General features: G+C 46.1%; 9 non-coding genes across 9 annotated transcripts; all 9 read left to right on the plus strand.

Annotated features, from left to right (window-relative positions):
* Positions 1-7,814: 7,814 nt before the first annotated feature.
* Positions 7,815-7,886, plus strand: Trnat-agu (transfer RNA threonine (anticodon AGU)). The gene has a single exon. It is a non-coding gene; the product is annotated as a tRNA-Thr (tRNA).
* Positions 7,887-9,357: 1,471 nt separating this feature from the next.
* Trnat-agu (transfer RNA threonine (anticodon AGU)) lies at positions 9,358-9,429 on the plus strand. Its single transcript has one exon. It is a non-coding gene; the product is annotated as a tRNA-Thr (tRNA).
* Positions 9,430-17,583: 8,154 nt separating this feature from the next.
* On the plus strand, positions 17,584-17,655 carry Trnat-agu (transfer RNA threonine (anticodon AGU)). The gene has a single exon. It is a non-coding gene; the product is annotated as a tRNA-Thr (tRNA).
* A 1,441-nt stretch (positions 17,656-19,096) lies between these two features.
* On the plus strand, positions 19,097-19,168 carry Trnat-agu (transfer RNA threonine (anticodon AGU)). Its single transcript has one exon. It is a non-coding gene; the product is annotated as a tRNA-Thr (tRNA).
* Positions 19,169-20,600: 1,432 nt separating this feature from the next.
* Trnat-agu (transfer RNA threonine (anticodon AGU)) lies at positions 20,601-20,672 on the plus strand. Its single transcript has one exon. It is a non-coding gene; the product is annotated as a tRNA-Thr (tRNA).
* Positions 20,673-22,131: 1,459 nt separating this feature from the next.
* On the plus strand, positions 22,132-22,203 carry Trnat-agu (transfer RNA threonine (anticodon AGU)). Its single transcript has one exon. It is a non-coding gene; the product is annotated as a tRNA-Thr (tRNA).
* Positions 22,204-23,644: 1,441 nt separating this feature from the next.
* Trnat-agu (transfer RNA threonine (anticodon AGU)) lies at positions 23,645-23,716 on the plus strand. The gene has a single exon. It is a non-coding gene; the product is annotated as a tRNA-Thr (tRNA).
* Positions 23,717-25,148: 1,432 nt separating this feature from the next.
* Trnat-agu (transfer RNA threonine (anticodon AGU)) lies at positions 25,149-25,220 on the plus strand. The gene has a single exon. It is a non-coding gene; the product is annotated as a tRNA-Thr (tRNA).
* A 1,459-nt stretch (positions 25,221-26,679) lies between these two features.
* Trnat-agu (transfer RNA threonine (anticodon AGU)) lies at positions 26,680-26,751 on the plus strand. The gene has a single exon. It is a non-coding gene; the product is annotated as a tRNA-Thr (tRNA).
* Positions 26,752-27,991: the final 1,240 nt, after the last annotated feature.

Raw genomic sequence — 27,991 nt, forward strand, 5'->3', positions numbered from 1 at the left:
TAGTTTCCCAGTCTATGTTTGGTAGGTCTCGTAGCAGGTTGAATGTATCAAATGGGTGGGAAAGAGCAAGGGGCAGCGTCTGTGTAGAACGAAAACACAACTCCTCAGTGGTGTGAGCGTTTTGAGATGAGTCGTATATAAGTTCCACTTGTTTGTCAGTGACCGTGTGGCCTAATGGATAAGGCGTCGGACTTCGTATCCGAAGATTGCGTGTTTGATTCCTCTCTCGGTCGTGTTTTTCCAGATCTGAAAAAGAAACATACCGTTTTAGTGTAGCACTTGAGCAGTACGAAACCGTGTGAATGTTGCTGTTGACCATTTTCTGCTTGGAGATGCTCTTCAGCTTAAAACACGCACAACAAGACCGGTGTTAACTAGCGAATTGGTTTGCATATTGCCGTCGCCGCGTGTTTTTGACTGGCACTTGCACATCTAAAATAACGTCGGAAAGTAACTCGTTCGGCTTATGAGTCACATCAAGTATGTGTGTTAATTTTGACGAAACTAGCTCTGCAGGTTGTCATGCAATTCTGTTACCTCTCAGAAATGATTATGAAATAAAAGTGAACTACGTGACGAGTGTGACGTTAGGAAAACATTAGGCAACATGGGGAGGTTCTGTATGGGACCAATCAACCCAAACGAGTACTGTGTGACGTGCTAACCGGCATATACTCACCGAGGCAGCGCGGCTAGCTCAGTCGGTAGAACATAAGGCTCTTAATCCCAGGGTCGTGGGTTCGAGCCCCACGTGGGGAGGAACGGAATTTTGTTCCTCTGCAGATGTAACTTACCGTTTTTCTGATTAACGTGATGTAATGCAAATAGCAACTTTAAACTTTGCCTACGTCTCCGTCAGTCGCTACGAAACTGTATTTGAAGGTGAAGGTGATTTTGTAGACATGTGTGAAAGACATGTTCTGAAATGCAAGTGGTGTTATTTGGAGAGCACTTCCTTTACGTGTCAGATGTGTAGGCAAGCAGTAATGGGTCGCCATAGCTGCAAATATTAGACGGTAATATGAAGTGTTGTCAGCTGAAGTCTGATGATCCAGACGACCGTAAGGATGAAGTACGCAAAAGTACCGCTAGGCCGCGCCTCTTTAGCTCAGTGGAAGTCTGCCTGCGGCAGCGGTGGTGAGCGGACCTCCAGGGCCAGCGCGCTGCGGCAGGAAGTGTTTACGTCAGGCGGTGAGTCGCGTGCTTACAGCGTGTGCTTATTAGTATTCGTTCCGTTCTGTAGGATCTGATATGGAATTATGAATCCGACTAACAGGAAAGATACCTTGAAGTTTACCTTTGATAGGAACTTTTCGAAACCAAATTTGTTTGAAGTTGAAGCATGGTTAGAGGAAACAGCTAAGATTACTTTTGATGACATTGTAGGGATAAATTTCTCTATCGTGACTAGTGTTGTTTATGTGAAATTAACGTCCTCTGAACTGTGTGATAGAATTGTGGAGTCCAGTGGAGGTGTACTGAAGTTTAAACATAGCGATGGTACCGTCAGTGACGTCAGCATTACGCATGCTGGACTGGGCATCCGAACGGCACGTATTTTCGAACTCCCGTTTGAAATATCAGCCGCGCAAATAAATTCTGCATTAACATCTTACGGGAGGGTCATTAACAATTTTGCGGAGCGTTGGTCCAAAGCCCACAAATTTCCGGTGCTTAACGGCGTCAGGCAGGTTAAGATCGATCTACAGAAGCACATACCTTCATATATTTACGTAGGTGGACATCGCGGAATTGTCATATATGATGGGCAGCCAAAAACGTGTGCCGGCTGTGGTGCGCCCGGCCACGTGCGCTCTGACTGTATACAAAGACGCGTGACGCAGATACCTGTCGGTGAAGCCGCTAGCCCCCCTGTGACGACGGCACTGCCACTGACATACGCTGTCGCGGCTTCTGGTCTTCCACCCGCGACCCCGCCTGTAGATGCCCCTCGTTTGAATGATGTTTTGGCCGATAACGTCAAAGAACCGAGTGCTGACGCGGCACCGCCGCTACCACACTCAGAGATGGAGGTAACGACGGATGACTCCCCAGTGGTTGATGCCACTGGTACTGGGGATGAAGTAGACGCTGTGTTCCCGGCGGATCAACCCCAGAGTCAACAGTCCACTTCGGATGTTGATGATACTGCGAACCCTAACAGGAAGCCTTCCAAAAAGAAGCGGAGACTTGCACATCAAGGAGCCAATCAGCTCGCCCCACAGCTCCGCGACAAAGCGAAACGAATAAGCAGCCAAATGAGTCAGAACACTTCTGAACCCTCTGAAGTTGGTCTCCCTGCGTCTGGTCGAATGGACATTGATCCTGTAGTGTCTCCCCCTGTGAATCCACGACGGGTGGAAGATAGTGATACCTCGAGTAGAGTCGTTTTGCCGGATACCCACGCTCAAGGAAACGCAGGATCGCTATTGTCAGAGGCCACTCTCACTGGGAATTGGGCACAGGAAATGGAAGTATTGGATGCGAGCAATGATGCGGCTGTCATGCGGACCATTTAGACGGAATCTTCGGCACCCCCCCACAGAGCAGCATACACCAACCGTACCGGGAACTACAGGAACTCCGACTGACGCGCTTGGCCTCAATTTCGTTAGCCATCCTTCTAAGACTGTTTAATTAATAGTATGTGCCTTCTCCCATGAACGAGCCCCAAGCCTATAAAATTGCCACGTTAAACATCAATAAGATACAGTCGTACTGGCGGCTCCGTAATTTACAAGATTTTGTATACGCAGCGGATATCGATATTCTGTTACTTCAAGAAGTCGCTGCGATTGAACTTGACCGAATAACTGGTTATACTACTCTCTCCAAATCCGGGAGCGGTGCGAATTTAGGGACAGCGATTCTGTTAAAAGGAGGGATTGTAGCGACCGACGCGGAAAAGCTGCCTGATCATAGAGGGATCGCTGTCACTTTCCATCGGACACGCATAATCAATGTTTACGCCCCGTCCGGCAGTAGCAATAGGCGTGCTAGGGCTGAGTTCTTCACAGGCGCCATAGTCCCACTTTTTAGGGGAACCTACGATCGTATAATTTTTGCGGGTGACTTCAATTGTGTCTTAAGTCCAAAAGACCAGACGCCTAATTTTAACACATCTGGAGAACTAGAACGTATCGTCCAAGAAATGAACCTCATTGACACATGGGAGCATACGCACGGAGCGGCACCTGGGTTCACTCATGTCACGAACCACTCTGCAAGCCGGCTAGACAGAATCTATGTATCGGCGTGTATGAAGACTCAAGTCCTCCAATCCGAAGTTTGGCCCACAATTTTTTCCGATCATGCCGCATATATTTGTACTGTTAACATGGTCAAGCAAGGCACATTTCGCGGCAGAGGTTTCTGGAAACTTAACAATGCTCTCCTTAACGATGTTGACTGTCACCGTGTCTTTAACGAAACATGGGAGGCATGTGAACGACGGGTTGCACAGTATGCCTCCGTTACTGAATGGTGGATAACACATGCCAAACCAACTTTATCAAAAATGTTTAAACGCTACGCTCGGGACAAATCCTGGTGGCAACGGCAAACGTCTGAGTTTTATTTTACTTGTCTCAGGGAGCTTTACCAGTCCGATGTGACTGTACCTGAAAATTTTATGCAGATTAAAAAAATTAAGGCAAAATTATTAAAACTTCAGCGGCAGCAGGCAGAAGGCTTTCAAATAAGGTCCAGGCCCCAGAATGTGATAGACGACGAAATGACATCCATGTTTCACGTCATTCGTGAAAATAAGAGGGGGCGGCGGAGATTAATAACTCGTCTTCAGTTGAGTGAAGGCGTTGCGCTCACGCGGCAACAAGACATACGGAACGCACTTCACAATCACCTGGCAGATCTCCTGGCAACGACACATACCGACGATGGAACTCACGATGAATTACTCAATAACTTGCAAAGGTCTTTGGGTGCTGCTGAAGTCGAAACTCTCATGCCAGAAATTGATGAAGACGAATTGGATTCTGCGCTATCACGAAGTCCGAAAAATAAATCGCCCGGACCCGACGGTCTCACTGCCGAATTTTATCTTACTTTCTGCGACAAATTAAAGCCCAAGTTGTTGAGTATGTTTAATGAAATTTTACGGCCTGATTTTAATGTTCCTCAGGCTCTCGTGGAAGGCATCGTGGTTTTAATCCCTAAACGCCCAATGTGCATTTCTGTTGACGATTTTCGGCCGCTTACTTTACTGAACAGTGACTACAAAATTTTAGCACGTATTATTTCTAATAGATTGAAAATGTTGATGAATACTGTCATTGGTCAGTACCAGACCAGTGTAGGTGTCGGTAGGACGATCTTCCAAAATTTATCTCAATACAGGGACGTTATAGCCATTGCAGATGCGTGCAAGATACGGTGTGCGCTAGTTTCCCTTGACTTTTCAAAGGCATTCGACAGAGTAAACCATCAGTTTCTCATCCGGACGATGCATGCCATGGGATTTCCACTACGTTTTATCAATCTTATACATGAGCTCCTTCGTAAAGGAGTAACTCGACTCATGGTGAATGGCCAGCTGAGCGCATCAATTAATATTACTAATTCAGTGCGACAGGGATGCCCTATGTCAATGGCCTTGTTTGCCATTGCCATTGAGCCTTTGCTTGTCACCTTGACACAGCGTCTACAAGGATTAACCGTCCACGGCATTAAGATTGTTTGTACTGCATATGCGGATGACGTCGGATTTTTGGTCATGGACGAAGGTGAAGTCGAGGAAGCCCTTCAGATCGTCAAAAACTACGAACTTGTTGCGGGTGCGAAGTTGAATGCCAGGAAATCTGGCATCATGAACATAGGACGCGGCATCTCGCTGCACCATCACGGTCAGTTGCAACTAATTTCTAAAATGAAATGCCTTGGTATTGAGTACAGGAGCAACATACAGCACACAATTGCGGTGAACTATAGGAATCTCCTGGCAAGTATGCGTGCTTGCATGCAGACCCACTACCTAAGAAGCCTTGATGAACTGCAGAAAGTCACCTTCGCTAATGTCTACCTCACCTCAAAGATTAACTACGTTGCACAAGTACTGCCCATGCCACAGGAGACAGCGAAGCGTATGATGTCCGCTCTAGGCCATTTTGTCACACGTGGACACATTTTTAAAGTCAAGTACGATACGCTCACTCTCTCCACGACCGATGGAGGCTTAAATTTAACAGATGTTCGTTCCAAGTCACGAGCTTTGTACGTATGCACCACCTACAAACGGTGGAGGTCGTTACCGAACAGTCTAACGGCTCACTTGTTAACCGAAATAGCGCCGGCCTGCCTGCAGCCTCCCGTCTCTGTTCAACATATTCCGCCTGCGCTGACTCACTTTAAGAGCTTTTTCATTGAGTTCAGTTACGTACGGTCAACTCTCCCAGAAAATGAGCTTTCCGTGGTGAAGTTAGTTTATAATAAACTACTGGCAACCAAGAACAGGAACAACATCGAACACAAATACCCCAATCATCGCTGGCCAGTGATATGGAAAAACATACATAGCCGTGATTTACCAACGTCAGTGAAAGCCTCTTGGTACAGGGTCGTTAACCGTAAAATAAGTACCAATTCACGACTTCATGCTCTACATTTGGCTGACTCACCTTTGTGCCTAAAGTGCAACTTGCCTGATACTGATGAACATCGTTTTCTGTGCACCACTGTCCAAGCAGTTTGGCCATGCATTCGCCGAAAGCTGGCTACGATTATGAGGACTTCCCAGCTTTGTATTAAACCTGAATATTTCCTGTATCCGGATTCAGTGCCGTGCCCGAACACCAAACGGAACTCTGTCAATTGGTTGAAGGGTCATTATGTTCATTATTTACAGACGCAAGAACCCAAGAGTGAGGCGGCGTTCTGTCTTTACCTGGCATTACAGTTTCACATACTTTCACAGACGAGACATTACAGGAAACGATATGCGAATTTTTTAGAAGTCGTTCTTCGATGAAAGAAGTATTTTTTTCTTTCCTTCATTCTACATTGCTTTGTTTTTCTTTCTTTTCTTCTTCAAATGTCACAGTGACGTACACTGAACAGTGTTACGACAAGGACTATTTTATTTTCTTCTGTTTTTCTAGCGGACCAGAGTTCCTTTTTCATTTTCTATAAAAAAATTATCTTTGGTTTGGAAATCGGAATAGTTCAGAAGAATAAGTAATTCAGAAACCATGGCAGATGAAGCCGACGCCGACGAAGGCGATTTATGGCGAGCGCAAGGCGGGGCTGAAGGGGAGGAAGGAGGCCCTAAAAAAAAAAAAAAAAAAAAAAAAAGTGGCAGAGCACTGGTCTAGTAAACCAGGGGTCGTGAGTTCGATCCTCACAGGAGGCAGACGAATTTTGGATATCAGTTGCGCGTTGTGGCCTTATAGCAAACAGTATCTGGGATGACTAACAATTAGCGAGAGGCGTTTTATTAAGAATTACTCTCAGATGTGATTAAGGCGAATGGCGCAGATAAAGCATTTGCCAAAGCGGTACAGCATAAGGTGGGATGGGACAGTCTGAAATATATTTTATAGATGTATTTCTCACATATCTCAGAGCCTTCCGCGGTTGTCGTCGTCGTCGTCGTCGTCGTCGTCGTCGTCGTCGCCACTTCTGCAGAAGTAGCAAATGGACATCGTAGCAAATGCGGCGAGGGACGCCCTGCCTTACATTTCCGAATGCACAAAGTGTGTGGTTTAGTTTCCCAGTCTATATTTGGTAGGTCTCGTAGCAGGTTGAATGTATCAAATGGGTGGGAAAGAGCAAGGGGCAGCGTCTGTGTAGAACGAAAACACAACTCCTCAGTGGTGTGAGCGTTTTGAGATGAGTCGTATATAAGTTCCACTTGTTTGTCAGTGACCGTGTGGCCTAATGGATAAGGCGTCGGACTTCGTATCCGAAGATTGCGTGTTTGATTCCTCTCTCGGTCGTGTTTTTCCAGATCTGAAAAAGAAACATACCGTTTTAGTGTAGCACTTGAGCAGTACGAAACCGTGTGAATGTTGCTGTTGACCATTTTCTGCTTGGAGATGCTCTTCAGCTTAAAACACGCACAACAAGACCGGTGTTAACTAGCGAATTGGTTTGCATATTGCCGTCGCCGCGTGTTTTTGACTGGCACTTGCACATCTAAAATAACGTCGGAAAGTAACTCGTTCGGCTTATGAGTCACATCAAGTATGTGTGTTAATTTTGACGAAACTAGCTCTGCAGGTTGTCATGCAATTCTGTTACCTCTCAGAAATGATTATGAAATAAAAGTGAACTACGTGACGAGTGTGACGTTAGGAAAACATTAGGCAACATGGGGAGGTTCTGTATGGGACCAATCGACCCAAACGAGTACTGTGTGACTTGCTAACCGGCATATACTCACCGAGGCAGCGCGGCTAGCTCAGTCGGTAGAACATAAGGCTCTTAATCCCAGGGTCGTGGGTTCGAGCCCCACGTGGGGAGGAACGGAATTTTGTTCCTCTGCAGATGTAACTTACCGTTTTTCTGATTAACGTGATGTAATGGAAATAGCAACTTTAAACTTTGCCTACGTCTCCGTCAGTCGCTACGAAACTGTATTTGAAGGTGAAGGTGATTTTGTAGACATGTGTGAAAGACATGTTCTGAAATGCAAGTGGTGTTATTTGGAGAGCACTTCCTTTACGTGTCAGATGTGTAGCCAAGCAGTAATGGGTCGCCATAGCTGCAAATATTAGACGGTAATATGAAGTGTTGTCAGCTGAAGTCTGATGATCCAGACGACCGTAAGGATGAAGTACGCAAAAGTACCGCTAGGCCACGCCTCTTTAGCTCAGTGGCAGAGCACTGGTCTAGTAAATCAGGCGTCGTGAGTTCGATCCTCACAGGAGGCAGACGAATTTTGGATATCAGTTGCGCGTCGTGGCCTTATAGCAAACAGTATCCGTAATGACTAACAATTAGCGAGAGGCGTTTTATTAAGAATTACTCTCAGATGTGATTAAGGCGAATGGCGCAGATAAAGCATTTGCCAAAGCGGTACAGCATAAGGTGGGATGGGACAGTCTGAAATATATTTTATAGACGTATTTCTCACATATCTCAGAGCCTTCCGCGGTTGTCGTCGTCGTCGTCGTCGTCGTCGTCGTCGTCGTCGTCGTCGTCGTCGCCGCCGCCGCCACTTCTGCAGAAGTAGCAAATGGACATCGTAGCAAATGCGGCGAGGGACGCCCTGCCTTACATTTCCGAATACACAAAGTGTGTGGTTTAGTTTCCCAGTCTATATTTGGTAGGTCTCGTAGCAGGTTGAATGTATCAAATGGGTGGGAAAGAGCAAGGGGCAGCGTCTGTGTAGAACGAAAACACAACTCCTCAGTGGTGTGAGCGTTTTGAAATGAGTCGTATATAAGTTCCACTTGTTTGTCAGTGACCGTGTGGCCTAATGGATAAGGCGTCGGACTTCGTATCCGAAGATTGCGTGTTTGATTCCTCTCTCGGTCGTGTTTTTCCAGATCTGAAAAAGAAACATACCGTTTTAGTGTAGCACTTGAGCAGTACGAAACCGTGTGAATGTTGCTGTTGACCATTTTCTGCTTGGAGATGCTCTTCAGCTTAAAACACGCACAACAAGACCGGTGTTAACTAGCGAATTGGTTTGCATATTGCCGTCGCCGCGTGTTTTTGACTGGCACTTGCACATCTAAAATAACGTCGGAAAGTAACTCGTTCGGCTTATGAGTCACATCAAGTATGTGTGTTAATTTTGACGAAACTAGCTCTGCAGGTTCTCATGCAATTCTGTTACCTCTCAGAAATGATTATGAAATAAAAGTGAACTACGTGACGAGTGTGACGTTAGGAAAACATTAGGCAACATGGGGAGGTTCTGTATGGGACCAATCGACCCAAACGAGTACTGTGTGACGTGCTAACCGGCATATACTCACCGAGGCAGCGCGGCTAGCTCAGTCGGTAGAACATAAGGCTCTTAATCCCAGGGTCGTGGGTTCGAGCCCCACGTGGGGAGGAACGGAATTTTGTTCCTCTGCAGATGTAACTTACCGTTTTTCTGATTAACGTGATGTAATGGAAATAGCAACTTTAAACTTTGCGTACGTCTCCGTCAGTCGCTACGAAACTGTATTTGAAGGTGTAGGTGATTTTGTAGACATGTGTGAAAGACATGTTCTGAAATGCAAGTGGTGTTATTAGGAGAGCACTTCCTTTACGTGTCAGATGTGTAGCCAAGCAGTAATGGGTCGCCATAGCTGCAAATATTAGACGGTAATATGAAGTGTTGTCAGCTGAAGTCTGATGATCCAGACGACCGTAAGGATGAAGTACGCAAAAGTACCGCTAGGCCGCGCCTCTTTAGCTCAGTGGCAGAGCACTGGTCTAGTAAATCAGGCGTCGTGAGTTCGATCCTCACAGGAGGCAGACGAATTTTGGATATCAGTTGCGCGTCGTGGCCTTATAGCAAACAGTATCTGGGATGACTAACAATTAGCGAGAGGCGTTTTATTAAGAATTACTCTCAGATGTGATTAAGGCGAATGGCGCAGATAAAGCATTTGCCAAAGCGGTACAGCATAAGGTGGGATGGGACAGTCTGAAATATATTTTATAGACGTATTTCTCACATATCTCAGAGCCTTCCGCGGTTGTCGTCGTCGTCGTCGTCGTCGTCGTCGTCGCCGCCGCCACTTCTGCAGAAGTAGCAAATGGACATCGTAGCAAATGCGGCGAGGGACGCCCTGCCTTACATTTCCGAATACACAAAGTGTGTGGTTTAGTTTCCCAGTCTATATTTGGTAGGTCTCGTAGCAGGTTGAATGTATCAAATGGGTGGGAAAGAGCAAGGGGCAGCGTCTGTGTAGAACGAAAACACAACTCCTCAGTGGTGTGAGCGTTTTGAGATGAGTCGTATATAAGTTCCACTTGTTTGTCAGTGACCGTGTGGCCTAATGGATAAGGCGTCGGACTTCGTATCCGAAGATTGCGTGTTTGATTCCTCTCTCGGTCGTGTTTTTCCAGATCTGAAAAAGAAACATACCGTTTTAGTGTAGCACTTGAGCAGTACGAAACCGTGTGAATGTTGCTGTTGACCATTTTCTGCTTGGAGATGCTCTTCAGCTTAAAACACGCACAACAAGACCGGTGTTAACTAGCGAATTGGTTTGCATATTGCCGTCGCCGCGTGTTTTTGACTGGCACTTGCACATCTAAAATAACGTCGGAAAGTAACTCGTTCGGCTTATGAGTCACATCAAGTATGTGTGTTAATTTTGACGAAACTAGCTCTGCAGGTTGTCATGCAATTCTGTTACCTCTCAGAAATGATTATGAAATAAAAGTGAACTACGTGACGAGTGTGACGTTAGGAAAACATTAGGCAACATGGGGAGGTTCTGTATGGGACCAATCAACCCAAACGAGTACTGTGTGACGTGCTAACCGGCATATACTCACCGAGGCAGCGCGGCTATCTCAGTCGGTAGAACATAAGGCTCTTAATCCCAGGGTCGTGGGTTCGAGCCCCACGTGGGGAGGAACGGAATTTTGTTCCTCTGCAGATGTAACTTACCGTTTTTCTGATTAACGTGATGTAATGGAAATAGCAACTTTAAACTTTGCCTACGTCTCCGTCAGTCGCTACGAAACTGTATTTGAAGGAGAAGGTGATTTTGTAGACATGTGTGAAAGACATGTTCTGAAATGCAAGTGGTGTTATTTGGAGAGCACTTCCTTTACGTGTCAGATGTGTAGGCAAGCAGTAATGGGTCGCCATAGCTGCAAATATTAGACGGTAATATGAAGTGTTGTCAGCTGAAGTCTGATGATCCAGACGACCGTAAGGATGAAGTACGCAAAAGTACCGCTAGGCCGCGCCTCTTTAGCTCAGTGGAAGTCTGCCTGCGGCAGCGGTGGTGAGCGGACCTCCAGGGCCAGCGCGCTGCGGCAGGAAGTGTTTACGTCAGGCGGTGAGTCGCGTGCTTACAGCGTGTGCTTATTAGTATTCGTTCCGTTCTGTAGGATCTGATATGGAATTATGAATCCGACTAACAGGAAAGATACCTTGAAGTTTACCTTTGATAGGAACTTTTCGAAACCAAATTTGTTTGAAGTTGAAGCATGGTTAGAGGAAACAGCTAAGATTACTTTTGATGACATTGTAGGGATAAATTTCTCTATCGTGACTAGTGTTGTTTATGTGAAATTAACGTCCTCTGAACTGTGTGATAGAATTGTGGAGTCCAGTGGAGGTGTACTGAAGTTTAAACATAGCGATGGTACCGTCAGTGACGTCAGCATTACGCATGCTGGACTGGGCATCCGAACGGCACGTATTTTCGAACTCCCGTTTGAAATATCAGCCGCGCAAATAAATTCTGCATTAACATCTTACGGGAGGGTCATTAACAATTTTGCGGAGCGTTGGTCCAAAGCCCACAAATTTCCGGTGCTTAACGGCGTCAGGCAGGTTAAGATCGATCTACAGAAGCACATACCTTCATATATTTACGTAGGTGGACATCGCGGAATTGTCATATATGATGGGCAGCCAAAAACGTGTGCCGGCTGTGGTGCGCCCGGCCACGTGCGCTCTGACTGTATACAAAGACGCGTGACGCAGATACCTGTCGGTGAAGCCGCTAGCCCCCCTGTGACGACGGCACTGCCACTGACATACGCTGTCGCGGCTTCTGGTCTTCCACCCGCGACCCCGCCTGTAGATGCCCCTCGTTTGAATGATGTTTTGGCCGATAACGTCAAAGAACCGAGTGCTGACGCGGCACCGCCGCTACCACACTCAGAGATGGAGGTAACGACGGATGACTCCCCAGTGGTTGATGCCACTGGTACTGGGGATGAAGTAGACGCTGTGTTCCCGGCGGATCAACCCCAGAGTCAACAGTCCACTTCGGATGTTGATGATACTGCGAACCCTAACAGGAAGCCTTCCAAAAAGAAGCGGAGACTTGCACATCAAGGAGCCAATCAGCTCGCCCCACAGCTCCGCGACAAAGCGAAACGAATAAGCAGCCAAATGAGTCAGAACACTTCTGAACCCTCTGAAGTTGGTCTCCCTGCGTCTGGTCGAATGGACATTGATCCTGTAGTGTCTCCCCCTGTGAATCCACGACGGGTGGAAGATAGTGATACCTCGAGTAGAGTCGTTTTGCCGGATACCCACGCTCAAGGAAACGCAGGATCGCTATTGTCAGAGGCCACTCTCACTGGGAATTGGGCACAGGAAATGGAAGTATTGGATGCGAGCAATGATGCGGCTGTCATGCGGACCATTTAGACGGAATCTTCGGCACCCCCCCACAGAGCAGCATACACCAACCGTACCGGGAACTACAGGAACTCCGACTGACGCGCTTGGCCTCAATTTCGTTAGCCATCCTTCTAAGACTGTTTAATTAATAGTATGTGCCTTCTCCCATGAACGAGCCCCAAGCCTATAAAATTGCCACGTTAAACATCAATAAGATACAGTCGTACTGGCGGCTCCGTAATTTACAAGATTTTGTATACGCAGCGGATATCGATATTCTGTTACTTCAAGAAGTCGCTGCGATTGAACTTGACCGAATAACTGGTTATACTACTCTCTCCAAATCCGGGAGCGGTGCGAATTTAGGGACAGCGATTCTGTTAAAAGGAGGGATTGTAGCGACCGACGCGGAAAAGCTGCCTGATCATAGAGGGATCGCTGTCACTTTCCATCGGACACGCATAATCAATGTTTACGCCCCGTCCGGCAGTAGCAATAGGCGTGCTAGGGCTGAGTTCTTCACAGGCGCCATAGTCCCACTTTTTAGGGGAACCTACGATCGTATAATTTTTGCGGGTGACTTCAATTGTGTCTTAAGTCCAAAAGACCAGACGCCTAATTTTAACACATCTGGAGAACTAGAACGTATCGTCCAAGAAATGAACCTCATTGACACATGGGAGCATACGCACGGAGCGGCACCTGGGTTCACTCATGTCACGAACCACTCTGCAAGCCGGCTAGACAGAATCTATGTATCGGCGTGTATGAAGACTCAAGTCCTCCAATCCGAAGTTTGGCCCACAATTTTTTCCGATCATGCCGCATATATTTGTACTGTTAACATGGTCAAGCAAGGCACATTTCGCGGCAGAGGTTTCTGGAAACTTAACAATGCTCTCCTTAACGATGTTGACTGTCACCGTGTCTTTAACGAAACATGGGAGGCATGTGAACGACGGGTTGCACAGTATGCCTCCGTTACTGAATGGTGGATAACACATGCCAAACCAACTTTATCAAAAATGTTTAAACGCTACGCTCGGGACAAATCCTGGTGGCAACGGCAAACGTCTGAGTTTTATTTTACTTGTCTCAGGGAGCTTTACCAGTCCGATGTGACTGTACCTGAAAATTTTATGCAGATTAAAAAAATTAAGGCAAAATTATTAAAACTTCAGCGGCAGCAGGCAGAAGGCTTTCAAATAAGGTCCAGGCCCCAGAATGTGATAGACGACGAAATGACATCCATGTTTCACGTCATTCGTGAAAATAAGAGGGGGCGGCGGAGATTAATAACTCGTCTTCAGTTGAGTGAAGGCGTTGCGCTCACGCGGCAACAAGACATACGGAACGCACTTCACAATCACCTGGCAGATCTCCTGGCAACGACACATACCGACGATGGAACTCACGATGAATTACTCAATAACTTGCAAAGGTCTTTGGGTGCTGCTGAAGTCGAAACTCTCATGCCAGAAATTGATGAAGACGAATTGGATTCTGCGCTATCACGAAGTCCGAAAAATAAATCGCCCGGACCCGACGGTCTCACTGCCGAATTTTATCTTACTTTCTGCGACAAATTAAAGCCCAAGTTGTTGAGTATGTTTAATGAAATTTTACGGCCTGATTTTAATGTTCCTCAGGCTCTCGTGGAAGGCATCGTGGTTTTAATCCCTAAACGCCCAATGTGCATTTCTGTTGACGATTTTCGGCCGCTTACTTTACTGAACAGTGACTACAAAATTTTAGCACGTATTATTTCTAATAGATTGAAAATGTTGATGAATACTGTCATTGGTCAGTACCAGACCAGTGTAGGTGTCGGTAGGACGATCTTCCAAAATTTATCTCAATACAGGGACGTTATAGCCATTGCAGATGCGTGCAAGATACGGTGTGCGCTAGTTTCCCTTGACTTTTCAAAGGCATTCGACAGAGTAAACCATCAGTTTCTCATCCGGACGATGCATGCCATGGGATTTCCACTACGTTTTATCAATCTTATACATGAGCTCCTTCGTAAAGGAGTAACTCGACTCATGGTGAATGGCCAGCTGAGCGCATCAATTAATATTACTAATTCAGTGCGACAGGGATGCCCTATGTCAATGGCCTTGTTTGCCATTGCCATTGAGCCTTTGCTTGTCACCTTGACACAGCGTCTACAAGGATTAACCGTCCACGGCATTAAGATTGTTTGTACTGCATATGCGGATGACGTCGGATTTTTGGTCATGGACGAAGGTGAAGTCGAGGAAGCCCTTCAGATCGTCAAAAACTACGAACTTGTTGCGGGTGCGAAGTTGAATGCCAGGAAATCTGGCATCATGAACATAGGACGCGGCATCTCGCTGCACCATCACGGTCAGTTGCAACTAATTTCTAAAATGAAATGCCTTGGTATTGAGTACAGGAGCAACATACAGCACACAATTGCGGTGAACTATAGGAATCTCCTGGCAAGTATGCGTGCTTGCATGCAGACCCACTACCTAAGAAGCCTTGATGAACTGCAGAAAGTCACCTTCGCTAATGTCTACCTCACCTCAAAGATTAACTACGTTGCACAAGTACTGCCCATGCCACAGGAGACAGCGAAGCGTATGATGTCCGCTCTAGGCCATTTTGTCACACGTGGACACATTTTTAAAGTCAAGTACGATACGCTCACTCTCTCCACGACCGATGGAGGCTTAAATTTAACAGATGTTCGTTCCAAGTCACGAGCTTTGTACGTATGCACCACCTACAAACGGTGGAGGTCGTTACCGAACAGTCTAACGGCTCACTTGTTAACCGAAATAGCGCCGGCCTGCCTGCAGCCTCCCGTCTCTGTTCAACATATTCCGCCTGCGCTGACTCACTTTAAGAGCTTTTTCATTGAGTTCAGTTACGTACGGTCAACTCTCCCAGAAAATGAGCTTTCCGTGGTGAAGTTAGTTTATAATAAACTACTGGCAACCAAGAACAGGAACAACATCGAACACAAATACCCCAATCATCGCTGGCCAGTGATATGGAAAAACATACATAGCCGTGATTTACCAACGTCAGTGAAAGCCTCTTGGTACAGGGTCGTTAACCGTAAAATAAGTACCAATTCACGACTTCATGCTCTACATTTGGCTGACTCACCTTTGTGCCTAAAGTGCAACTTGCCTGATACTGATGAACATCGTTTTCTGTGCACCACTGTCCAAGCAGTTTGGCCATGCATTCGCCGAAAACTGGCTACGATTATGAGGACTTCCCAGCTTTGTATTAAACCTGAAGATTTCCTGTATCCGGATTCAGTGCCGTACCCGAACACCAAACGGAACTCTGTCAATTGGTTGAAGGGTCATTATGTTCATTATTTACAGACGCAAGAACCCAAGAGTGAGGCGGCGTTCTGTCTTTACCTGGCATTACAGTTTCACATACTTTCACAGACGAGACATTACAGGAAACGATATGCGAATTTTTTAGAAGTCGTTCTTCGATGAAAGAAGTATTTTTTTCTTTCCTTCATTCTACATTGCTTTGTTTTTCTTTCTTTTCTTCTTCAAATGTCACAGTGACGTACACTGAACAGTGTTACGACAAGGACTATTTTATTTTCTTCTGTTTTTCTAGCGGACCAGAGTTCCTTTTTCATTTTCTATAAAAAAATTATCTTTGGTTTGGAAATCGGAATAGTTCAGAAGAATAAGTAATTCAGAAACCATGGCAGATGAAGCCGACGCCGACGAAGGCGATTTATGGCGAGCGCAAGGCGGGGCTGAAGGGGAGGAAGGAGGCCCTAAAAAAAAAAAAAAAAAAAAAAAAGTGGCAGAGCACTGGTCTAGTAAACCAGGGGTCGTGAGTTCGATCCTCACAGGAGGCAGACGAATTTTGGATATCAGTTGCGCGTCGTGGCCTTATAGCAAACAGTATCTGGGATGACTAACAATTAGCGAGAGGCGTTTTATTAAGAATTACTCTCAGATGTGATTAAGGCGAATGGCGCAGATAAAGCATTTGCCAAAGCGGTACAGCATAAGGTGGGATGGGACAGTCTGAAATATATTTTATAGATGTATTTCTCACATATCTCAGAGCCTTCCGCGGTTGTCGTCGTCGTCGTCGTCGCCGCCGCCACTTCTGCAGAAGTAGCAAATGGACATCGTAGCAAATGCGGCGAGGGACGCCCTGCCTTACATTTCCGAATGCACAAAGTGTGTGGTTTAGTTTCCCAGTCTATATTTGGTAGGTCTCGTAGCTGGTTGAATGTATCAAATGGGTGGGAAAGAGCAAGGGGCAGCGTCTGTGTAGAACGAAAACACAACTCCTCAGTGGTGTGAGCGTTTTGAGATGAGTCGTATATAAGTTCCACTTGTTTGTCAGTGACCGTGTGGCCTAATGGATAAGGCGTCGGACTTCGTATCCGAAGATTGCGTGTTTGATTCCTCTCTCGGTCGTGTTTTTCCAGATCTGAAAAAGAAACATACCGTTTTAGTGTAGCACTTGAGCAGTACGAAACCGTGTGAATGTTGCTGTTGACCATTTTCTGCTTGGAGATGCTCTTCAGCTTAAAACACGCACAACAAGACCGGTGTTAACTAGCGAATTGGTTTGCATATTGCCGTCGCCGCGGGTTTTTGACTGGCACTTGCACATCTAAAATAACGTCGGAAAGTAACTCGTTCGGCTTATGAGTCACATCAAGTATGTGTGTTAATTTTGACGAAACTAGCTCTGCAGGTTGTCATGCAATTCTGTTACCTCTCAGAAATGATTATGAAATAAAAGTGAACTACGTGACGAGTGTGACGTTAGGAAAACATTAGGCAACATGGGGAGGTTCTGTATGGGACCAATCAACCCAAACGAGTACTGTGTGACGTGCTAACCGGCATATACTCACCGAGGCAGCGCGGCTAGCTCAGTCGGTAGAACATAAGGCTCTTAATCCCAGGGTCGTGGGTTCGAGCCCCACGTGGGGAGGAACGGAATTTTGTTCCTCTGCAGATGTAACTTACCGTTTTTCTGATTAACGTGATGTAATGGAAATAGCAACTTTAAACTTTGCCTACGTCTCCGTCAGTCGCAAGGAAACTGTATTTGAAGGTGAAGGTGATTTTGTAGACAAGTGTGAAAGACATGTTCTGAAATGCAAGTGGTGTTATTTGGAGAGCACTTCCTTTACGTGTCAGATGTGTAGCCAAGCAGTAATGGGTCGCCATAGCTGCAAATATTAGACGGTAATATGAAGTGTTGTCAGCTGAAGTCTGATGATCCAGACGACCGTAAGGATGAAGTACGCAAAAGTACCGCTAGGCCGCGCCTCTTTAGCTCAGTGGCAGAGCACTGGTCTAGTAAACCAGGCGTCGTGAGTTCGATCCTCACAGGAGGCAGACGAATTTTGGATATCAGTTGCGCGTTGTGGCCTTATAGCAAACAGTATCTGGGATGACTAACAATTAGCGAGAGGCGTTTTATTAAGAATTACTCTCAGATGTGATTAAGGCGAATGGCGCAGATAAAGCATTTGCCAAAGCGGTACAGCATAAGGTGGGATGGGACAGTCTGAAATATATTTTATAGATGTATTTCTCACATATCTCAGAGCCTTCCGCGGTTGTCGTCGTCTTCGTCGTCGTCGTCGTCGCCACTTCTGCAGATGTAGCAAATGGACATCGTAGCAAATGCGGCGAGGGACGCCCTGCCTTACATTTCCGAATGCACAAAGTGTGTGGTTTAGTTTCCCAGTCTATATTTGGTAGGTCTCGTAGCAGGTTGAATGTATCAAATGGGTGGGAAAGAGCAAGGGGCAGCGTCTGTGTAGAACGAAAACACAACTCCTCAGTGGTGTGAGCGTTTTGAGATGAGTCGTATATAAGTTCCACTTGTTTGTCAGTGACCGTGTGGCCTAATGGATAAGGCGTCGGACTTCGTATCCGAAGATTGCGTGTTTGATTCCTCTCTCGGTCGTGTTTTTCCAGATCTGAAAAAGAAACATACCGTTTTAGTGTAGCACTTGAGCAGTACGAAACCGTGTGAATGTTGCTGTTGACCATTTTCTGCTTGGAGATGCTCTTCAGCTTAAAACACGCACAACAAGACCGGTGTTAACTAGCGAATTGGTTTGCATATTGCCGTCGCCGCGTGTTTTTGACTGGCACTTGCACATCTAAAATAACGTCGGAAAGTAACTCGTTCGGCTTATGAGTCACATCAAGTATGTGTGTTAATTTTGACGAAACTAGCTCTGCAGGTTGTCATGCAATTCTGTTACCTCTCAGAAATGATTATGAAATAAAAGTGAACTACGTGACGAGTGTGACGTTAGGAAAACATTAGGCAACATGGGGAGGTTCTGTATGGGACCAATCAACCCAAACGAGTACTGTGTGACGTGCTAACCGGCATATACTCACCGAGGCAGCGCGGCTAGCTCAGTCGGTAGAACATAAGGCTCTTAATCCCAGGGTCGTGGGTTCGAGCCCCACGTGGGGAGGAACGGAATTTTGTTCCTCTGCAGATGTAACTTACCGTTTTTCTGATTAACGTGATGTAATGGAAATAGCAACTTTAAACTTTGCCTACGTCTCCGTCAGTCGCTACGAAACTGTATTTGAAGGAGAAGGTGATTTTGTAGACATGTGTGAAAGACATGTTCTGAAATGCAAGTGGTGTTATTTGGAGAGCACTTCCTTTACGTGTCAGATGTGTAGCCAAGCAGTAATGGGTCGCCATAGCTGCAAATATTAGACGGTAATATGAAGTGTTGTCAGCTGAAGTCTGATGATCCAGACGACCGTAAGGATGAAGTACGCAAAAGTAACGCTAGGCCGCGCCTCTTTAGCTCAGTGGCAGAGCACTGGTCTAGTAAACCAGGCGTCGTGAGTTCGATCCTCACAGAAGGCAGACGAATTTTGGATATCAGTTGCGCGTTGTGGCCTTATAGCAAACAGTATCTGGGATGACTAACAATTAGCGAGAGGCGTTTTATTAAGAATTACTCTCAGATGTGATTAAGGCGAATGGCGCAGATAAAGCATTTGCCAAAGCGGTACAGCATAAGGTGGGATTGGACAGTCTGAAATATATTTTATAGATGTATTTCTCACATATCTCAGAGCCTTCCGCGGTTGTCGTCGTCGTCGTCGTCGCCACTTCTGCAGAAGTAGCAAATGGACATCGTAGCAAATGCGGCGAGGGACGCCCTGCCTTACATTTCCGAATGCACAAAGTGTGTGGTTTAGTTTCCCAGTCTATATTTGGTAGGTCTCGTAGCAGGTTGAATGTATCAAATGGGTGGGAAAGAGCAAGGGGCAGCGTCTGTGTAGAACGAAAACACAACTCCTCAGTGGTGTGAGCGTTTTGAGATGAGTCGTATATAAGTTCCACTTGTTTGTCAGTGACCGTGTGGCCTAATGGATAAGGCGTCGGACTTCGTATCCGAAGATTGCGTGTTTGATTCCTCTCTCGGTCGTGTTTTTCCAGATCTGAAAAAGAAACATACCGTTTTAGTGTAGCACTTGAGCAGTACGAAACCGTGTGAATGTTGCTGTTGACCATTTTCTGCTTGGAGATGCTCTTCAGCTTAAAACACGCACAACAAGACCGGTGTTAACTAGCGAATTGGTTTGCATATTGCCGTCGCCGCGTGTTTTTGACTGGCACTTGCACATCTAAAATAACGTCGGAAAGTAACTCGTTCGGCTTATGAGTCACATCAAGTATGTGTGTTAATTTTGACGAAACTAGCTCTGCAGGTTGTCATGCAATTCTGTTACCTCTCAGAAATGATTATGAAATAAAAGTGAACTACGTGACGAGTGTGACGTTAGGAAAACATTAGGCAACATGGGGAGGTTCTGTATGGGACCAATCGACCCAAACGAGTACTGTGTGACGTGCTAACCGGCATATACTCACCGAGGCAGCGCGTCTAGCTCAGTCGGTAGAACATAAGGCTCTTAATCCCAGGGTCGTGGGTTCGAGCCCCACGTGGGGAGGAACGGAATTTTGTTCCTCTGCAGATGTAACTTACCGTTTTTCTGATTAACGTGATGTAATGGAAATAGCAACTTTAAACTTTGCCTACGTCTCCGTCGGTCGCTACGAAACTGTATTTGAAGGTGAAGGTGATTTTGTAGACATGTGTGAAAGACATGTTCTGAAATGCAAGTGGTGTTATTTGGAGAGCACTTCCTTTACGTGTCAGATGTGTAGCCAAGCAGTAATGGGTCGCCATAGCTGCAAATATTAGACGGTAATATGAAGTGTTGTCAGCTGAAGTCTGATGATCCAGACGACCGTAAGGATGAAGTACGCAAAAGTACCGCTAGGCCGCGCCTCTTTAGCTCAGTGGCAGAGCACTGGTCTAGTAAATCAGGCGTCGTGAGTTCGATCCTCACAGGAGGCAGACGAATTTTGGATATCAGTTGCGCGTCGTGGCCTTATAGCAAACAGTATCTGGGATGACTAACAATTAGCGAGAGGCGTTTTATTAAGAATTACTCTCAGATGTGATTAAGGCGAATGGCGCAGATAAAGCATTTGCCAAAGCGGTACAGCATAAGGTGGGATGGGACAGTCTGAAATATATTTTATAGACGTATTTCTCACATATCTCAGAGCCTTCCGCGGTTGTCGTCGTCGTCGTCGTCGTCGTCGTCGTCGTCGTCGTCGCCGCCGCCACTTCTGCAGAAGTAGCAAATGGACATCGTAGCAAATGCGGCGAGGGACGCCCTGCCTTACATTTCCGAATGCACAAAGTGTGTGGTTTAGTTTCCCAGTCTATATTTGGTAGGTCTCGTAGCTGGTTGAATGTATCAAATGGGTGGGAAAGAGCAAGGGGCAGCGTCTGTGTAGAACGAAAACACAACTCCTCAGTGGTGTGAGCGTTTTGAGATGAGTCGTATATAAGTTCCACTTGTTTGTCAGTGACCGTGTGGCCTAATGGATAAGGCGTCGGACTTCGTATCCGAAGATTGCGTGTTTGATTCCTCTCTCGGTCGTGTTTTTCCAGATCTGAAAAAGAAACATACCGTTTTAGTGTAGCACTTGAGCAGTACGAAACCGTGTGAATGTTGCTGTTGACCATTTTCTGCTTGGAGATGCTCTTCAGCTTAAAACACGCACAACAAGACCGGTGTTAACTAGCGAATTGGTTTGCATATTGCCGTCGCCGCGGGTTTTTGACTGGCACTTGCACATCTAAAATAACGTCGGAAAGTAACTCGTTCGGCTTATGAGTCACATCAAGTATGTGTGTTAATTTTGACGAAACTAGCTCTGCAGGTTGTCATGCAATTCTGTTACCTCTCAGAAATGATTATGAAATAAAAGTGAACTACGTGACGAGTGTGACGTTAGGAAAACATTAGGCAACATGGGGAGGTTCTGTATGGGACCAATCAACCCAAACGAGTACTGTGTGACGTGCTAACCGGCATATACTCACCGAGGCAGCGCGGCTAGCTCAGTCGGTAGAACATAAGGCTCTTAATCCCAGGGTCGTGGGTTCGAGCCCCACGTGGGGAGGAACGGAATTTTGTTCCTCTGCAGATGTAACTTACCGTTTTTCTGATTAACGTGATGTAATGGAAATAGCAACTTTAAACTTTGCCTACGTCTCCGTCAGTCGCAAGGAAACTGTATTTGAAGGTGAAGGTGATTTTGTAGACAAGTGTGAAAGACATGTTCTGAAATGCAAGTGGTGTTATTTGGAGAGCACTTCCTTTACGTGTCAGATGTGTAGCCAAGCAGTAATGGGTCGCCATAGCTGCAAATATTAGACGGTAATATGAAGTGTTGTCAGCTGAAGTCTGATGATCCAGACGACCGTAAGGATGAAGTACGCAAAAGTACCGCTAGGCCGCGCCTCTTTAGCTCAGTGGCAGAGCACTGGTCTAGTAAACCAGGCGTCGTGAGTTCGATCCTCACAGGAGGCAGACGAATTTTGGATATCAGTTGCGCGTTGTGGCCTTATAGCAAACAGTATCTGGGATGACTAACAATTAGCGAGAGGCGTTTTATTAAGAATTACTCTCAGATGTGATTAAGGCGAATGGCGCAGATAAAGCATTTGCCAAAGCGGTACAGCATAAGGTGGGATGGGACAGTCTGAAATATATTTTATAGATGTATTTCTCACATATCTCAGAGCCTTCCGCGGTTGTCGTCGTCTTCGTCGTCGTCGTCGTCGCCACTTCTGCAGATGTAGCAAATGGACATCGTAGCAAATGCGGCGAGGGACGCCCTGCCTTACATTTCCGAATGCACAAAGTGTGTGGTTTAGTTTCCCAGTCTATATTTGGTAGGTCTCGTAGCAGGTTGAATGTATCAAATGGGTGGGAAAGAGCAAGGGGCAGCGTCTGTGTAGAACGAAAACACAACTCCTCAGTGGTGTGAGCGTTTTGAGATGAGTCGTATATAAGTTCCACTTGTTTGTCAGTGACCGTGTGGCCTAATGGATAAGGCGTCGGACTTCGTATCCGAAGATTGCGTGTTTGATTCCTCTCTCGGTCGTGTTTTTCCAGATCTGAAAAAGAAACATACCGTTTTAGTGTAGCACTTGAGCAGTACGAAACCGTGTGAATGTTGCTGTTGACCATTTTCTGCTTGGAGATGCTCTTCAGCTTAAAACACGCACAACAAGACCGGTGTTAACTAGCGAATTGGTTTGCATATTGCCGTCGCCGCGTGTTTTTGACTGGCACTTGCACATCTAAAATAACGTCGGAAAGTAACTCGTTCGGCTTATGAGTCACATCAAGTATGTGTGTTAATTTTGACGAAACTAGCTCTGCAGGTTGTCATGCAATTCTGTTACCTCTCAGAAATGATTATGAAATAAAAGTGAACTACGTGACGAGTGTGACGTTAGGAAAACATTAGGCAACATGGGGAGGTTCTGTATGGGACCAATCAACCCAAACGAGTACTGTGTGACGTGCTAACCGGCATATACTCACCGAGGCAGCGCGGCTAGCTCAGTCGGTAGAACATAAGGCTCTTAATCCCAGGGTCGTGGGTTCGAGCCCCACGTGGGGAGGAACGGAATTTTGTTCCTCTGCAGATGTAACTTACCGTTTTTCTGATTAACGTGATGTAATGGAAATAGCAACTTTAAACTTTGCCTACGTCTCCGTCAGTCGCTACGAAACTGTATTTGAAGGAGAAGGTGATTTTGTAGACATGTGTGAAAGACATGTTCTGAAATGCAAGTGGTGTTATTTGGAGAGCACTTCCTTTACGTGTCAGATGTGTAGCCAAGCAGTAATGGGTCGCCATAGCTGCAAATATTAGACGGTAATATGAAGTGTTGTCAGCTGAAGTCTGATGATCCAGACGACCGTAAGGATGAAGTACGCAAAAGTAACGCTAGGCCGCGCCTCTTTAGCTCAGTGGCAGAGCACTGGTCTAGTAAACCAGGCGTCGTGAGTTCGATCCTCACAGAAGGCAGACGAATTTTGGATATCAGTTGCGCGTTGTGGCCTTATAGCAAACAGTATCTGGGATGACTAACAATTAGCGAGAGGCGTTTTATTAAGAATTACTCTCAGATGTGATTAAGGCGAATGGCGCAGATAAAGCATTTGCCAAAGCGGTACAGCATAAGGTGGGATTGGACAGTCTGAAATATATTTTATAGATGTATTTCTCACATATCTCAGAGCCTTCCGCGGTTGTCGTCGTCGTCGTCGTCGCCACTTCTGCAGAAGTAGCAAATGGACATCGTAGCAAATGCGGCGAGGGACGCCCTGCCTTACATTTCCGAATGCACAAAGTGTGTGGTTTAGTTTCCCAGTCTATATTTGGTAGGTCTCGTAGCAGGTTGAATGTATCAAATGGGTGGGAAAGAGCAAGGGGCAGCGTCTGTGTAGAACGAAAACACAACTCCTCAGTGGTGTGAGCGTTTTGAGATGAGTCGTATATAAGTTCCACTTGTTTGTCAGTGACCGTGTGGCCTAATGGATAAGGCGTCGGACTTCGTATCCGAAGATTGCGTGTTTGATTCCTCTCTCGGTCGTGTTTTTCCAGATCTGAAAAAGAAACATACCGTTTTAGTGTAGCACTTGAGCAGTACGAAACCGTGTGAATGTTGCTGTTGACCATTTTCTGCTTGGAGATGCTCTTCAGCTTAAAACACGCACAACAAGACCGGTGTTAACTAGCGAATTGGTTTGCATATTGCCGTCGCCGCGTGTTTTTGACTGGCACTTGCACATCTAAAATAACGTCGGAAAGTAACTCGTTCGGCTTATGAGTCACATCAAGTATGTGTGTTAATTTTGACGAAACTAGCTCTGCAGGTTGTCATGCAATTCTGTTACCTCTCAGAAATGATTATGAAATAAAAGTGAACTACGTGACGAGTGTGACGTTAGGAAAACATTAGGCAACATGGGGAGGTTCTGTATGGGACCAATCGACCCAAACGAGTACTGTGTGACGTGCTAACCGGCATATACTCACCGAGGCAGCGCGTCTAGCTCAGTCGGTAGAACATAAGGCTCTTAATCCCAGGGTCGTGGGTTCGAGCCCCACGTGGGGAGGAACGGAATTTTGTTCCTCTGCAGATGTAACTTACCGTTTTTCTGATTAACGTGATGTAATGGAAATAGCAACTTTAAACTTTGCCTACGTCTCCGTCGGTCGCTACGAAACTGTATTTGAAGGTGAAGGTGATTTTGTAGACATGTGTGAAAGACATGTTCTGAAATGCAAGTGGTGTTATTTGGAGAGCACTTCCTTTACGTGTCAGATGTGTAGCCAAGCAGTAATGGGTCGCCATAGCTGCAAATATTAGACGGTAATATGAAGTGTTGTCAGCTGAAGTCTGATGATCCAGACGACCGTAAGGATGAAGTACGCAAAAGTACCGCTAGGCCGCGCCTCTTTAGCTCAGTGGCAGAGCACTGGTCTAGTAAATCAGGCGTCGTGAGTTCGATCCTCACAGGAGGCAGACGAATTTTGGATATCAGTTGCGCGTCGTGGCCTTATAGCAAACAGTATCTGGGATGACTAACAATTAGCGAGAGGCGTTTTATTAAGAATTACTCTCAGATGTGATTAAGGCGAATGGCGCAGATAAAGCATTTGCCAAAGCGGTACAGCATAAGGTGGGATGGGACAGTCTGAAATATATTTTATAGACGTATTTCTCACATATCTCAGAGCCTTCCGCGGTTGTCGTCGTCGTCGTCGTCGTCGTCGTCGTCGTCGTCGTCGCCGCCGCCACTTCTGCAGAAGTAGCAAATGGACATCGTAGCAAATGCGGCGAGGGACGCCCTGCCTTACATTTCCGAATACACAAAGTGTGTGGTTTAGTTTCCCAGTCTATATTTGGTAGGTCTCGTAGCAGGTTGAATGTATCAAATGGGTGGGAAAGAGCAAGGGGCAGCGTCTGTGTAGAACGAAAACACAACTCCTCAGTGGTGTGAGCGTTTTGAGATGAGTCGTATATAAGTTCCACTTGTTTGTCAGTGACCGTGTGGCCTAATGGATAAGGCGTCGGACTTCGTATCCGAAGATTGCGTGTTTGATTCCTCTCTCGGTCGTGTTTTTCCAGATCTGAAAAAGAAACATACCGTTTTAGTGTAGCACTTGAGCAGTACGAAACCGTGTGAATGTTGCTGTTGACCATTTTCTGCTTGGAGATGCTCTTCAGCTTAAAACACGCACAACAAGACCGGTGTTAACTAGCGAATTGGTTTGCATATTGCCGTCGCCGCGTGTTTTTGACTGGCACTTGCACATCTAAAATAACGTCGGAAAGTAACTCGTTCGGCTTATGAGTCACATCAAGTATGTGTGTTAATTTTGACGAAACTAGCTCTGCAGGTTGTCATGCAATTCTGTTACCTCTCAGAAATGATTATGAAATAAAAGTGAACTACGTGACGAGTGTGACGTTAGGAAAACATTAGGCAACATGGGGAGGTTCTGTATGGGACCTATCAACCCAAACGAGTACTGTGTGACGTGCTAACCGGCATATACTCACCGAGGCAGCGCGGCTAGCTCAGTCGGTAGAACATAAGGCTCTTAATCCCAGGGTCGTGGGTTCGAGCCCCACGTGGGGAGGAACGGGATTTTGTTCCTCTGCAGATGTAACTTACCGTTTTTCTGATTAACGTGATGTAATGGAAATAGCAACTTTAAACTTTGCCTACGTCTCCGTCAGTCGCAAGGAAACTGTATTTGAAGGTGAAGGTGATTTTGTAGACAAGTGTGAAAGACATGTTCTGAAATGCAAGTGGTGTTATTTGGAGAGCACTTCCTTTACGTGTCAGATGTGTAGCCAAGCAGTAATGGGTCGCCATAGCTGCAAATATTAGACGGTAATATGAAGTGTTGTCAGCTGAAGTCTGATGATCCAGACGACCGTAAGGATGAAGTACGCAAAAGTACCGCTAGGCCGCGCCTCTTTAGCTCAGTGGCAGAGCACTGGTCTAGTAAACCAGGCGTCGTGAGTTCGATCCTCACAGGAGGCAGACGAATTTTGGATATCAGTTGCGCGTTGTGGCCTTATAGCAAACAGTATCTGGGATGACTAACAATTAGCGAGAGGCGTTCTATTAGGAATTACTCTCAGATGTGATTAAGGCGAATGGCGCAGATAAAGCATTTGCCAAAGCGGTACAGCATAAGGTGGGATGGGACAGTCTGAAATATATTTTATAGATGTATTTCTCACATATCTCAGAGCCTTCCGCGGTTGTCGTCGTCGTCGTCGTCGCCACTTCTGCAGAAGTAGCAAATGGACATCGTAGCAAATGCGGCGTGGGACGCCCTGCCTTACATTTCCGAATGCACAAAGAGTGTGGTTTAGTTTCCCAGTCTATATTTGGTAGGTCTCGTAGCAGGTTGAATGTATCAAATGGGTGGGAAAGAGCAAGGGGCAGCGTCTGTGTAGAACGAAAACACAACTCCTCAGTGGTGTGAGCGTTTTGAGATGAGTCGTATATAAGTTCCACTTGTTTGTCAGTGACCGTGTGGCCTAATGGATAAGGCGTCGGACTTCGTATCCGAAGATTGCGTGTTTGATTCCTCTCTCGGTCGTGTTTTTCCAGATCTGAAAAAGAAACATACCGTTTTAGTGTAGCACTTGAGCAGTACGAAACCGTGTGAATGTTGCTGTTGACCATTTTCTGCTTGGAGATGCTCTTCAGCTTAAAACACGCACAACAAGACCGGTGTTAACTAGCGAATTGGTTTGCATATTGCCGTCGCCGCGTGTTTTTGACTGGCACTTGCACATCTAAAATAACGTCGGAAAGTAACTCGTTCGGCTTATGAGTCACATCAAGTATGTGTGTTAATTTTGACGAAACTAGCTCTGCAGGTTGTCATGCAATTCTGTTACCTCTCAGAAATGATTATGAAATAAAAGTGAACTACGTGACGAGTGTGACGTTAGGAAAACATTAGGCAACATGGGGAGGTTCTGTATGGGACCAATCAACCCAAACGAGTACTGTGTGACGTGCTAACCGGCATGTACTCACCGAAGCAGCGCGGCTAGCTCAGTCGGTAGAACATGAGGCTCTTAATCTCAGGGTCGTGGGTTCGAGCCCCACGTGGGGAGGAACGGAATTTTGTTCCTCTGCAGATGTAACTTACCGTTTTTCTCATTAACGTGATGTAATGGAAATAGCAACTTTAAACTTTGCCTACGTCTCCGTCAGTCGCTACGAAACTGTATTTGAAGGTGAAGGTGATTTTGTAGACATG

The sequence above is a fragment of the Schistocerca gregaria genome, chromosome 4 (genome assembly GCF_023897955.1).
Source record: "Schistocerca gregaria isolate iqSchGreg1 chromosome 4, iqSchGreg1.2, whole genome shotgun sequence".
Taxonomy (NCBI): Eukaryota; Metazoa; Arthropoda; class Insecta; order Orthoptera; family Acrididae; genus Schistocerca; species Schistocerca gregaria.